The sequence below is a fragment of the Ovis canadensis genome, chromosome Y (genome assembly GCF_042477335.2).
Source record: "Ovis canadensis isolate MfBH-ARS-UI-01 breed Bighorn chromosome Y, ARS-UI_OviCan_v2, whole genome shotgun sequence".
NCBI classification, from domain to species: Eukaryota; Metazoa; Chordata; class Mammalia; order Artiodactyla; family Bovidae; genus Ovis; species Ovis canadensis.
Genome location: NC_091271.1, coordinates 9,205,813 through 9,221,293, shown reverse-complemented (window position 1 = coordinate 9,221,293; position 15,481 = coordinate 9,205,813). Strand labels below are relative to the sequence as shown.

Genomic DNA, 15,481 nt, shown 5'->3' with positions numbered 1-15,481 from the left:
GTGACCAGAGGGAAAGATAAATTGCAAGGAGTCAGATAAAGGAAAACAACTCCCATCATAGATGTTTGAGGTCATGTGAATTCTTGTTTTTTTCCAGGAACTCAGGTAGGTACAAAGTGTGCAAGGGCAGCGGTGAGGGGAATGAGGATGTTCGGGCCAACCTACCCAGCCATGTGCTCTGTGTCCCATGCTGCTGCTGCTGCTATGGCTCAGTGGTAAATATTCCTTTTTCAAGGAAGGCTTAAGCTCTTTGCCCAAGCACCTCTATCAGGCCAAGGTGTAGAAATAACATTTTTCTCACGAGCCCCCTGGTGACAGTTTCTCTTCCTTGCTGAATGGCTCAGCACAGAATGTTTTCAACCACAACGGACCTGTCCTTTATCTAGGGCTATGTCGCTAGTCTGTTCAAGGGCCAATGGGAACACCTGGAGCGTATGGAGCTCACTGAAGGACTGGTCAACACTTAGGGTGGTCCTCCCCAAGTAGATGACTGCTTTCTGGAATCAAATCCACCTCTGGATTGGGCAAAGGATAGACTGGCACAAATGGGGTAGGGAGTTCAACATCTATTTAACCCCAGTGTTGTCCTCTCATCCCAGATAGAATGGCTCCAACGTGGGCATGCCTGAGGGTGATGTCCCACATGAAGTTCTGTCCCACATGAAATTCTCACTCTACGACTTTCCTTCCTGAAGCAGCATCTCTTGATGGCAAAGGGTAAATGTTGAATGTCAAAGTTCACGGGTTTATGGATGTCCCCTTCAAGATGTCCTGAATGAGATCTCCTGCTTAGGGCCAGCTTTTCCATTGTTTTTGTTGTTGTTGTTGTTGATTTTTTTAATTTTAAAATCTTTAATTCTTACATGTGTTCCCAGACGTGAACCCCCCTCCCACCTCCCTCCCCATAACATCTCTGTGGGTCATCCCCATGCACCAGCCCCAAGCATGCTGTATCCTGCGTCAGACATAGACTGGCGATTCAGTTCTTACATGATAGTATACATGTTTCAATGCCATTCCCCAAATCATCCCACCCTCTCCCTCTCCCTCTGAGTCCAAAAGTCCGTTATACACATCTGTGTCTTTTTTCCTGTCTTGCATACAGGGTCATCATTGCCATCTTTCTAAATTCCATATATATGTGTTAGTATACTGTATTGGTGTTTTTCTTTCTGGCTTACTTCACTCTGTATAATCGGCTCCAGTTTCATCCATCTCATCAGAACTGATTCAAATGAATTCTTTTTAACGGCTGAGTAATACTCCATTGTGTATATGTACCACAGCTTCCTTATCCATTCATCTGCTGATGGACATCTAGGTTGTTTCCATGTCCTGGCTATTATAAACAGTGCTGCAATGAACATTGGGGTACATGTGTCTCTTTCAATTCTGGTTTCCTCAGTGTGTATGCCCAGCAGTGGGATTACTGGGTCATAAGGTAGTTCTATTTGCAATTTGTTAAGGAATCTCCACACTGTTCTCCATAGTGGCTGTACTAGTTTGCATTCCCACCAACAGTGTAGGAGGGTTCCCTTTTCTCCACACCCCCTCCAGCATTAAAAGCTTCTGCACAACAAAGGAAAATATAAGCAAGGTGAAAAGACAGCCTTCTGAATGGGAGAAAATAATAGCAAATGAAGCAACTGACAAACAACTAATCTCAAAAATATACAAGCAACGTATGCAGCTCAATTGCAGAAAAATAATGACCCAATCAAAAAATGGGCCAAAGAACTAAATAGACATTTCTCCAAAGAAGACATACGGATGGCTAACAAACACATGAAAAGATGCTCAACATCACTCATTATCAGAGAAATGCAAATCAAAACCACAATGAGGTACCACTTCACACCAGTCAGAATGGCTGCGATCCAGCTTTTCCATTTGACTATCTACACCCCAGCTTTGCTCCTACAGAGATGCAACTACAGCTCGAGAAGGCTTGGCCTTCTCTGGGTGCTTTCTGAACAAGCAGCCCAGGAGACACTGGAAACATGTCTTCTTACTTTCTTAATCTGTAAACTTCAAAGAATCCTTAGGGCTCTGGCAGGCTGGTACCTGTCTTTCCTAGTGCTAGTTAAAGCAGAAACTATGGTGTGATAACTACAGCAGGTGTGAGATAGCATAATGGGGCATGGTTTTCGGGACCTTATACTGGGTCATTCTAGGGACTGCATGGCATTCATCCACATTCAGAAGTTTTAAGCATTGCAAAGAAGATAAAGACAAGAAAAGCTTAGGACAGTGTCCCCCGACACCTAATATTTCCTACCAGTGCCAGGACCAGGGGTGGCTTTAGCTCCAACCTGTCCTGCAGTGAAGTGTAGAGATAGTCATGGATCGGTCAGTAAATCTGAACTGTGGATGGTTGACTGGATGGTCATTCTCTGGAAACTTGCCATGACTTGTGCCCCAGACTCTTGAGGGCTTTCTCTTGGGCCCTAAAGTCTAGGTAGTATTAGATTTGACTGCACACTCGGATGTGTTGTGTAAGATTTTCTTCCACTGAATATCAATGCGTGTGAGACTCAGTGGATTAGTGATGAATTCATGAGCATTCTGGCTCAATCATCCTGAGCTGCATTTGCTTCCTGTGCCCTGGATGTGTTCATGTTTTCCTATGTTTAGAATGAAGACTGGGTGTGTCCGTTGTGTTTGCCCATGATTGTGAGTTGATATTTCTTCCTGTGAGTCTGCCTGTGCCTCCTGTCTTCTTTCATGTTGCACCCCTGCTTGTGCCATTATGCACAGCTCTGCTGTCATATCTGTCTTGCATGTCCCTATTCAACATACATGTATTGCTTGTGTTTACTCCTTCTTTTTTTAAGTTTGTGTATCTTTGTTAGACTGCATGTGAATTTGACCTATTCTTTCATTCCTGGATCAAATGCTTCCAACATCTTGAACTGTGACTTTTTAAAAGACTTCCATGATATTTGCACACATCAAGAAATGCTTTATCACAGGAATAGTTAACTGTGACCCACATGTGGAAACAAGAATACCCATACACTTACAGTAATGCCTGATGGGCAAGAATATCACTCGTTGAAGTGAGAATATTAATTAGGATCGCAGAGGGCAAAGATGTTGCAGGAATGCATCTGTCAGGAAATTTTTTATCTGTCAGGAAAGATTTGGGGTTGACTTGTTAAGTGCTCTAAAAACACTACTGCAGGACTGAAATACATTGACTTTTACCCCTACTCATGTATTCTTGCCTTGATCATTAAACTGACATTACCCACGCAGAATTTCTTCATGATTGTTAGTAAATCATCACCCACATGAGAGGAATTGGGGCTTGCCTTTCTGTAAAGACAAAGTTGTTAAGGAATTCTTGTCCCAGGGAAAAGGCGTGCATGATCAATTTCAAGTTCAAAGTCCCATGCTATTTCTGAGTCGTTTCTGGAAGGAAAGCACGGGGAATGGAATCACACCAACCTGATTGGCACTGTGAACCAGTCCACAGTGAGAGGAGTAGAGAACACAGGGACAGGTCACTCAGCTGTCCACAGTGAGGACTTCCAACCCTGCCACCTCCTTGCATGTCAATCCCCATCATAAGCAGATCCCATTCACCTTCCCGAATATATCATAGAAGTAGAAGAGGACACTGACATGATCAACTAGCGAGTGAAAAATTAACCGGGGCCAAAAAGAGAGTGGTCCTTACCAAAGTCCATTATACTGAATAAATTAACCAATAGTTCCGCACGTCTGCAAGTTTCTTTTCAGAATTCTTCTGTGTGTGTGTGTGTGTGTGTGTGTGTGTGTGTGTGCTTGCCCAGATGAAACAGTGAGCATAAAAGCACTTGGCAAATAAGAGAGAAGTAGAGAGGAGGGCTGGGGTGGCGGATGGGACACTTTGGGAATCTGGGATTAGCAGATGCAAACTATGATGTGTAGACAAACAGCAAGGTCCTTCTGTATAGCACAGGGAACTACAATCAATATCCTGTGATAAACCATAATGGAAAGGAATATGAAAAACTATGTGTGTATATAACTGAATCATTTTCTTATATAGTTGAAATTAATACAACACTGTACATCACCTATACTTCAATAAAATAAATTTTAAAAGACAGAAGACAGAACCTAAATGGAGAGTGTGCCCACAAGTGAACATAGAGCAGGTAAGCCTGCCCACCACATCCCTAACAAGGACCATGCTAAGAGAACAGGCAAGTTGGAGAGGGATTCCACCACTTCCCGGTCCCCTTTAATTCCTGGAAAGATCCAAGGTTGGCCCTCCCCTATCCAACCACTGGCACTCACATTGCTAGTGTACTTGGTGGTGTCTGCAGCGACATCAGCTGAAGCAGTAGTGATGGGCGTGCTGACTGAAGATGCAAGGGTGCTCATGGTAACTGAGCTGGTCACCAGGGGCCACAAATAGGTGCTGGTCACCAGGGTGATTGTGGAGGTGGATGGGTTCTGTGTGATCTCTTTCTGCTGGATACCTGAGAAAGCAAACGTTCTTGGTCACCCACAGCCTGGGGAAGGCTGTCCCATCTGGAAGCTGTGGTGGGAGCAGGGCCCAATCCACACTCTTTGAGTTTCTCTGTTTTCAAAGAACAGAGATTCTCACATTGGCCAAATTTGAGCAAGGCTCCAAGGAGCCCTTTCTCAGTAAGTCCTCCACCTGGGTCTTTAAGTTTCCAACAGCTCAAGGCTGCCTCTTAGGATGACCCCCCCCCCCCAAACGCCTTTAAAGTCCCCACCTAAGAAAACTCAAGGCTGCCAATAAAATTGACTATTTGCTCCAGTCAACACTTAAGGATAGGGCCCATTGCCCAGTCTCTATGGGAGGGCAGAAGCCTACCTTTAAGAGGTACCAGAGTTAGCAAACCCAGATATTTCACATGGACCAACACCCCCTTCCCACTTTGTGTAAAAGTGTCACTTTCCGACTCTATAGAGTTCCCATGATTCCCCCTGCCTATACCCAGATTCTCCCTTTAAACCCCAGTCCCCTGTGTACACATTTGGGTTGATGTCAGTTCATGCTGGACATTTTGCCCTACTGCGATAGTAAATACCAGATTAAAATCTATCCTAACTACCTCAACTAGTTTTGAACAGTTTTGTTTATGTTTAACAGCACAATCTGGGAATTAGGAACCATACCATCAGTGAGCTCCTTCTTGCCAGCTCCCAAGTTCCCCTGGAATGCTCGTTATACTTAATTGTTATGAATTCAGGAGCCTGGAACTGCCCATCCCAACTTGAAAGATCCCAGACCTGGTTCGGCCATAGCAAAATTTCAGACAGCAGTATCAATCTGGCTGTACTCCCATACTCTGTGTTCAATCTTTGGGTCTTCCTCCACCCCAAGCTTTGAAGAGTTTCACTGGGGGCCAGTTCCATATCTGGCTACTCTTTTATTTCACAACGTGCTGCAACTCTTACCAGTTCTCCTCCTCATGGTGCACTCAGTATGTGAGAGTTCCAATCCAAGAGCCCAATAATGAAGGATCTCAATGCAGGTTTCCTCATGAAACAAGACCAGTATCAGTCCTCATGAGAACCAGACAAACTAGTCCCCATCAGATCAGCACTTTGTTCCGCTTTCATCATCCCAGAAAGAGACTCCAGCTGGGAGCTGTCATTCAGCACTTTGGCAATGGTTCTTGACACTGGCTCTTCTTGCACTGGGTGGCAGGTGCTAATCCCTTGGTATTAAGGTATCCTTTATCATCCACTTCACACACTCTACTCTTTCAAAAATAATGCCCAGGGGTTCATCAACATGCACAAAGATACTTATACAAAGATATTTATTGTAGCAATGCTTACAACAGATAAAAACTGGAAGCAACTGAAATGTCTATCAGGATGCAAATATTTTATTAAATAAACTGTGGAATATTACACACCAGTCCAAAAGAAAAAGAGAGCCATATGCACTGACATGGATTGCTCTCCAAAACATGCTGATGGGTAGGGGGAGAAAAAGGTAAGGACAGTACAATTTTTATGTTTTCAAAGAGAAAAAAAAAGTGATAACTTTATGAAGTCATTTATGTATATATAAACACACGTAGATAAATATATGTGATACATGAATTAGAGAAAGATCTCATGGTTAACAATACCTCTGAGAAAGGGTGCAGAAAGAAACAGAGAGTCAATAAAGACAACAGATTGTTATGTGTCTAGGCATCCATTTCACCCCGTTTTAAGAAGATGTGTATACACTGTATATGAAATGAAATTGAAAAAGAAAAAAAGCAAGCTGCCAAATAATTTTTAAAAATAATGCCAAATGGCTGTACTAGTTTGCATTCCCACCAACAGTGTAGGAGGGTTCCCTTTTCTCCACACCCTCTCCAGCATTTATTGCTTGCAGATTTTTGGATCGCAGCCATTCTGACTGGTGTGAAGTGGTACCTCATTGTGGTTTTGATTTGCATTTCTCTAATAATGAGTGATGTTGAGCATCTTTTCATGTGTGTGTTCGCCATCCGTATGTCTTCTTTGGAGAAATGTAGTACTGCCACTATGGAGAACAGTGCAGAGATTCCTTAAAAAATTGCAAATAGAACTACCTTATGACCCAGCAATCCCACCGCTGGGCATACACACCAAGGAAACCAGAATTGAAAGAGACACATGTACCCCAATGTTCATCGCAGCACTGTTTATAATAGCCAGGACATGGAAACAACCTAGATGTCCATCAGCAGATGAATGGATAAGGAAGCTGTGGTACATATACACAATGGAGTATTACTCAGCCGTTAAAAAGAATTCATTTGAATCAGTTCTGATGAGATGGATGAAACTGGAGCCGATTATACAGAGCGAAGTAAGCCAGAAAGAAAAACACCAATACAGTATGCTAACACATATATATGGAATTTAGGAAGATGGCAATGACGACCCTGTATGCAAGACAGGAAAAAAGACACAGATGTGTATAACGGACTTTTGGACTCAGAGGGAGAGGGAGAGGGTGGGATGATTTGGGAGAATGGCATTCTAACATGTATACTATCATGTAAGAACTGAATCGCTAGTCTATGTCTGACGCAGGATTCAGCATGCTTGGGGCTGGTGCATGGGGATGACCCAGAGAGATGTTTTGGGGAGGGAGGTGGGAGGGGGGTTCATGTTTGGGAATGCATATAAGAATTAAAGATTTTAAAATTAAAAAAATAAAAAACTAAAAAAAAAAAAGAAAATAAATTCAATCTTGTTAGTTTTAGCCTAAAAAAAAAAAAACTTTAAAAACTAAAAAAAAAATAATAACAATGCCAAATGGAATGTGTTAGGCCTCCAGGATACAGTGGCCATGAAAAGAAGGGAAACTAAGCAAATAAAACAAGGGCTATTTTCCTCCTGTCCATGTGGCAAAAAAGGAGAGGGTACCATGGAGAACAGAGCGGGGAGGCTCGGTACCTTTCACAGCCTGTCTCTTCGGATATCTTGTCCCCTGTGAAGACTGAGGCTGCTGCTGCTGCTGGCGCTGTATCTTCTGCATATGCCACTTTTAGGAGGGCGTTTGAAACCTGCTTGATGAGTTCCAGTCAACCTGCTGCATGGCCAGGGCAGTCTTCTTCGATAAAAGCGGCCTCAGCCTTTGCACCGGGCTTCCCATGGTGCTGGTGGCATCACCGGCGGCTGGGCTGTGACCGTGCAGGTGGTGATGGCAGTGGCCGTGACCCTAGCCGTGGGAGTTTGGGAGGATGAGTGGATGAGGACCAGCATTTCAGGGACAACTGGCTGCCCACTGTTGTGGCTGGTGGAGCTTTACTACGACTGAAGCCAATGCATGAAAAAACAAAACAGAAAGTAGATGGGACTCAGACTGACCTGCAGGGTCACCATGCCACTGAGTTCTATGTGACCATCCCAGGCTGCCATGCCAAAGACTTCCACATGAATGAGAACATTCACACTTTATACCCTTAGGCCTCTTCTGCGGCATGTTCTAGCTTAAAACATCAGCTTCCTTGGATCAGGTGCTTGTTCACATCTGAGATACTTGCCAAAACCTTTGAGGTTCTGAGGCCAACTGACCCAGCCCCTGGCCTGGAGTTGCCCACCTGCCAGCCGATAACCCAGTGGATGAACAGAATCATTGAAAGTACCTTGTTTTACAAAATTAGAGTTCAGTAAGCACTGAGAAAGACTAACCAAAGTCCATCTGGATAATAACAAGAACGCTTTCCTTGGCCAGGAAACCTACAGAGCATGTACCCCAAGGAAATTGACAGCCTCCCAATGGCCAAAGCACTGAAGAACAATCACTGAGAAAAGTGGGTATTGTTCTCATCTCTTTTAATTCGTTCCAGAATAGTCTCAGCATGGTCCTGGCACCTTGACACCTAACACTCAAGGCAACTCACACCAGGAACAGAACAATCCCCAGCAAAATGGTATTTATGGAGAATTTAGAAGAGTTGCTTTTGTTTTGACTGCAGTTATCCACATTGCATCTTTTATTCCGAGCAAAAATACCATCTTAACCTACTGTCTGGTAGTCAAGTTTATGTCCAAAATTGAAATCAGGTTTTGTTGTTTTTTTTTTTTTTCCAAAAGAGCTGCTGCTTCAGATAAAAAAATATATTAAGGCAGTAATTGTATGATCAGGTCTTGGGAATGCCAAAAATAATAAATACAAGTGACTAGAGTTTGAAAAACACTGCCCTTCAGAATGTATCTACTGGGAGGAACTGGGCTATGAGTGTGGAGGGCAGGATTTCAATAGGCAACAGGGCAAATTTGGAGGAGAACGGTTTTAGACAAGACATGCCCAGGAATAGGCAGAATTTTGGTGAACGAGGACAGACAGGGAGAAGGACTGGCCAGAATGCAGGTTAGAGCCAGAAGCACTGAGCAGAGGAGAAGGGGTGACCACAAGAATATTCATCTGTGAGGGGAAGGGGGCCACCTCTGACTGCAGGTGCTCCAGGAACTGGAGAGATGAACATGCATCCCCAGAGAGGATTCTCTCATGTTCACACACACACACACAAAAACAACCCACAACAACATCAAAACTGGTGTAAGTCAGCATTCTTGATCTCAGACGATGTGCCTGGACACATCGTCACACATTTTTAAAAAGGACTGAACGTGAAGTCGCTAAGTCTTGTCCAACTCTTTTCCAACCTCATGGACTATAGCCTGCCAGGCTCCTCTGTCTATGGGAGATTCCAGGCAAGAATGCTGGAGTGAGTTGCCATTTCCTTCCCAGGGGATCTTCCCGACCCAGGAAAGAAATCTGGGCCTCCAGGACTGCACACACATCCTTTACTATCTGAGCCACCAAGGAAGCCCTTAATGACAACACCTCTTTTAGGGCCCAGCATGCTTCTGCTGCATGACTCCATGCCTGTCATCTTTAGATTTCTATCACTCTAAAAAGACAGGAGTTCTTTATTATTCTAGGGGAAAGTTTCAGTTAACTGTGGGTCTGTGACAACCAAGGAGTGTGAAAGAAAAAGTGTGCTGACAGGCTGATTTTTCTGCCTGGGGGTGGGGGTGTCTTGGTCATTACACAACTGACTCGCCCTTTTGCTCCTCTGGGGAAGAATTCAGCCAAAGTCCTAGGTAGGAACACAGGGTGGTGCTGGGAGCAGATCTCTACCTAGAGTGAGGAGCCCCCATCCTTGCCTAGGACAATCTTTTGGATATCAGTCACAGCCACTGCCCCTTCCCCTTGTAGGGGCAGAATTGGCTTTGAGCTTGGCCCTTCTAAAAGGCAGAGCTCCCACAGGCAAGGCTTCTAATCTGCAAAAGCAACTTTAGTGCCTCTCATTTCAGCCATGTGATTAAAAAATATTCTGTCTTTGTCATTATGCTAGCCCAATAGGTCCATAGGCAAAGGGCAACCAGGAAAAGATCCTTTTCCTCTCTCATCTTGCAAAAGCAAATAGCTGGCTTTCTGGCATGTTTACCACTCTGATAGAGTCCCAGTGGAGCTCTTTCCAATTAAAACAAACAAACAAACAAACAAAAACAACAGAAACAGAAGTATGCAATCTGAAAACATTCCAGGCTTGACACACCCTTGGGCAGTTTTAATTTAAACACTAAAATATTTTAATTTCTAAAGGATACTAATGGTTTAATGGGGGCAGTGCTGGCGATGGAGGAAAGGCCATGGAAAGTTTCATTTGTCCTAAAACTTTAGGAATATATAATCACCTGTAGTCTCATAGAGAAGAGAACTTCTTAAATGTCAACACTCCAAAGTGATCCCACCCAGCTAGCCTACTTATATCAGACTTAGGTCACTGTCTTGTACATTAATAAAGGGCTTTTAAAGAGAAGGCTGGAAATGACAGATGTGATACAGGTTAAGTGTAGTCATGGTCCTGAAGTGAGCTCACTTAGCCTCTGCTCCAGGATCTCTAGCAAGAAAAGCCAGAGGATTCAGATTCTGTGTATAAGTTGAACTCCTAACTGAAGATTGGTTGGAGGTTACCAAGCACTCTCAAAAACACCCATCACTTAAACTTATGAGTTAAAGCATACCTTTGAAAAGATGCTCAACTGCATTCTGATGTGAAGTCGATTCTTCAAGACTGCACTCATACTCGGGTGGCTCTGGATTTCAACCTGTGCAAAGTTCCTCTAACTGAATTATTGTTTCACAATCATCCATTGCTTAAAAGCCCCACACACTCAGATTCTGTGTATAAGCTGAACTCCTAACTGAAGATTGGTTGGAGGTTACCAAGCACTCTCAAAAACACCCATCACTAAATAAACTTATGAGTTAAAGCATACCTTTGAAAAGATGCTCAACTGCATTCTGATGTGAAGTCGATTCTTCAAGACTGCACTCATACTCAGGTGGCTCTGGATTTCAACCTGTGCGAAGTTCCTCTAACTGAATTATTGTTTCACAATCATCCATTGCTTAAAAGCCCCACACACTCGGAGGATTCTAGAGAAAATTCAGTCAGACACCAGTGAAAGGAAAAGCTCAGCTTCATTTTATCAACTGGAGTACTTTTTTATTTAGGGTGTGAAACACAAGCTCTTTTCATGCACTCATATGTTTTTCCATTTTCACTTTGACTGACAGGAAGCTCAGAGCCAAATGGAAGCCTGACGTTGCTACTTCTGAAGGCTGAAATAGTTATTTTCATGTACAAACATTCCCCCAGATCTCTCACTATTCTATTTTCATCTTTCTCACTGTCTTGATTTCCATTCTATCAGTATATCGCAAATCCTTCCTGGAAGGGGTGAAAACAACCACCAAACAAAACACCTATTTGAGAAAGAGAGGAATAGTATAAATGTATCATTCATAGGAACACTGTCACAGGCTGCTGCTGCTGCTGCCGCTTAGTTGTGTCAGTTGTGTCCGACTCTGTGTGACCCCATAGACAGCAGCCCACCAGGCTACTCCGTCTCTGGGATTCTCCAAGCAAGACTCCTGGAGCAGGTAGCCATTTCCTTCTCCAGTGCATGAAAGTGAAAGTAAAGTTGCTCAGTCATGTCCGACTCGTAGTGACCTTAGGACTGCAGCCTACCAGGCTGCTCCGTCCATGGGATTTTCCAGGCAAGAGTACGGGAGTGGGTCTCCATTGCCTTTGGGACACAACAATTCCACAAACTTCATGGAATAAATGCCACCCCTTTTGCTTTCTACAACATCAGATGTGGTCCCTCAAACCCCAATCCACATAGAGTTGGATGTTTCAGATGCCATTCATAATTTTAAGGGATGGGGTGGTGATCCATCCTTCCTGACTGACTCAACTGCCTCTCTCTCTTGCTGCCCTGTGTCACTGAGAGACAGTCCCTCCTCTTTCAATGAACTGCCAAACTGAGGTTCCGGAACAGTTCACAATGATGCAAACACAGAGGAAAAACTGCTCAGAACACTTCCCCGCTCCTGCTTTAAGCAGCCAGACTAGGAAAGCCCCAGGGGACACAAAACTGAGATGATAGCTCCTGTCAAAAGCTGTGTGTTGTCTGTTTAGTCACTAAGTCATGTCCAGCTCTTTGGTGACCCCAGGGACTATAAAGCCCACCAGACTCCTCTGTCACGGAATTCTCCAGGCAACACCACTGGAGTAGGTTACCATTTCCTTCTCCAGGAGATCTTGCTGATCCAAGGATCAAATTCGTGTCTCCTGCATTGGCAGATGGAGTCTTTACCACTGAGCCACATAATGAAACCTGACTATCCCTGTATGTGAGTCTGAGTGAATTCTGGGAGTTGGTGATGGACAGGGAGGTGTTGCATGCTGCAATTCATTGGGTCGCAAACAGTCAGACACGACTGAGCGACTGAACTGAACTGATCCCTGTATGTAACTCACAAAGTACAAGAGGTTTTGTGGCTATCATCTCCAATTTGTCCTTAAGCCATGTCCCTTTGGGTCCTTAATTAATTCTTCTCTTTCTCGGGCATACCATCTCCCACTTGCCAAGCCAGCTGAGAAATTCTCTGACTGCTTTGCCAATGGGACAAATATCCTTCAAATATTCCTATGTTCTGTAGGGTGTCTGCCTGCATGCCTGGGGTGTGGCAGGTTTGAGAGCAGCCACTGCTGGTTCAGTCCCTAACAGCAGCAGCTGTTAAGACCTGCTAACACTCAGGCAGCAGTTCACAACTAGGGGAGATTTCGCTTTGTCAAGACACTTTTGCAGGACACCACTGGATAGATGCTACTTATATCCAGTTGGTAAAGGCCAGAGATACCGCTAAACATCCTTCAATACTCAGGACAAAGAATTATCTAGAATAAAAAGTCAATAGCACCAAGGTTGCAAAACATCAGGCCCATGTCAGTTACATGCAAATATGGCAGACCACAGGCACAGGTGCATATCATACAATGCCCCTTGGATTTCTAGAGGCCTAAAGAAGAACTCAGCAGTCTGGTCCCACCGACCCGAAAGGGCTTATAGTCTAGTAAGAAAATGTATTTTGAGATGCCTGGGCAGCGTGAGGGGAGGTAAGGTAGAATAAATTCATCAAGGTCTTTGACCTGAACACTTTCAACAGTGTCAGTCTTGTCCAGGGTCTTAACATTGACAAACATTTTAGGTATATTTGTGAACATACTGGAAAAAGAAACTGCTTAGGTTCAAAATGACTTGACTGCTAGAAGCAACCGTTCCTTTCTAACAGACTTCTTTTCCGGTGCTCAAGGTCAACCACATTGGATATCAAAAAGGTAAAAGGTGAGCAGGCCCAGCTTAAGTCCTTGTCCTGCTCAGTAACTAGCTATGTGACCAGGAGCTAATCCAAGCTTTGTTGTGCCACACTTTCTGATGTCAGAGGGTGACACGACATGCAACACTACAAATGGCAAGGTGACATCCTCAGACCAAATCAAGAAACCAGAAACTGGTACAGTCACTCACCCTCCTCCTTGGGAGAAGGTTCTCTGGCTTCCTTCCTATATTTTTGACCCTCCTATGCAGAATGGTGTTTTCCTAAATCTATGTCAAGTCCACTCTTTGAATCGGAGTCCAGGCCCAAATGCACTGTTGGGGATTCCACTTCACCTTTTCCCTTCAGCATATCCTTTGTGGGATGAGGCAAGGGTTTTGCTTTGTCTGAAAAGTCCTTCTCAAGCTGGGGGCTCATCTTCTCCTAGACTGCTCTTGGGTCCACTTTCTCACTGGCTGGTGACATGCTTTCAGCTCCTCTTCCATCTCCACTGGGTTCAGCAATTTGGCCTTTTTTCTTGACAGCACATGGCTTTTTGTACATCTGAGCCCCCTCTTTTCTTCAGCATCTTCTGGCTCTTTCTTGGACCTTTGCTCCTCATCATTCATAGAGTCATTTCAACTACTATCTGACTTCTCAGAATCCCCTGAACTGCTATGGTCGACAGGCATATAAACATCTGCTGAGATTTCATGTATGCCTAAGCAAACGAACAGATAAACCTGAAACAAACAAGCAAACCCAGCATGTAGTGTAGTCATAGAATAAAGAGCAGGACCAAAACCCCACAAATATTTTCCATGCTCACTGCTGGAATAAAAAGGAATATACAAGGCATCACACTGGCCTGGTGGGGTTAGCAGTAGACTTAAGTTGCAGCTGACTACAGGGAACAAATGGAACTTGCTGGCAGAGCATCATTTACTGACATTCAGAGATGACAAGGGACCAAACAACATGAATTTCTGATTTATCCAGAGCTCAATCTTGCCCGCATATGTAACACACCAGGACACAGAGAATGGGAGGCATGGAAGCAAATGATACACAGGAGTTGTTAAAACTCATTTAACATTTAACTGAACATTTTCAGTTCAGTTCAGTTCAGTTCAGTTGCTCAGTAGTGTCCAACTCCTTGAGATCCCATGACTGCAGCACATCCAACTGTTTTTCTATTTGTAATTGAGTCCAGAGGAAAGTCACCCATTTCCATGCCTCAAGCAAAAGGAAAAATGATAAAACAGCAGGAGTTTCCTACATATACAAGCAAAAATGGGAAAATCTCTTTTCTAACAAGAATTTCATTTAACCCATTTATGTTTTCTGCTCCTGGTAGTGAGTCTCATCCATCTGTAGGTAAATAATCTAATACCCGACAATTTTGAAAAGACGAAATCCCCATCAGCTCTGTATTGTCTTCATTCTAGAGCAATGGTTACCCTGAGTGGGATCACAGAAGAGAAAATCATAAAAGGGTAAGAACCACCAACAGCCCAGCAGGATCAGGAGTGAATGATATCCACCTCCTCCAAGACTCAAAAGGAAAGAATCTAAAAACCAAATTGGGTTTAATTTCTGGATCTCAGGGCTGGTGCAATTAGTAACTAAAGGTTGGCCAACAGAATGACAAGCGTGGCCACACATGCTTGGATACTGGAGCCCAAAGTAGGTGAATTCAGATCCTGCTTCTCTGCTTCTACTAGTTGTGTGACCCTGAATGAGTGAACTACCTGTCTAAGCCTCTGTCCCTTCCCCTGGATAATGGGTGTGATAATAGTATCAACCTTCCAGGACAATCTACACACAGTTCAAGGGGCATAGGAAGTCCTCCGTAAATCCTTAATAACAATGACAAAACGAGGACCTAGACCAGCTGCCTGCAAGGACCCAAGACACACACCTCACTGTGCTTTGCAACTCTCTATATCTTGTCGAGATTTGGCTGGAATCTGCTGTGAATCTGCCCCTTGGGAGAGAGGAGAAGAAAAAGGAGCAGACTGCTGCTGGACAGGCTCACTCACCTCCATCAGGTTCATCTTAGCCTTGCTTTGATCTTGAAGACACCACCACACTCTTGTGAGATCAGGCACTGGAGGGAAATAGCGAATAACACTCATCACTTGGCTTCTTCTAGAAAACACGTTCTTGCGTTCAGGAGGAAAAAACTTTAAATACCTCCATCGTTTATCCCAACAATATTATCTACTTGGCTGCCTAGGCTGACTTGGACATAAGAGGCTGAGAGAACATTTGGCCGGTTTCTACTGAACTATCACCTACTTTCAATATGGAAAATGCACTACTCCAGCCAGATGGTTG

General features: G+C 44.0%; 1 pseudogene; it reads right to left on the bottom strand.

Annotated features, from left to right (window-relative positions):
- The window catches only part of LOC138431286 (MYND-type zinc finger-containing chromatin reader ZMYND8-like), a 53,866-nt pseudogene extending 38,659 nt beyond the window's left edge, over positions 1-15,207 (bottom strand).
- Between the last annotated feature and the right edge of the window lie 274 nt (positions 15,208-15,481).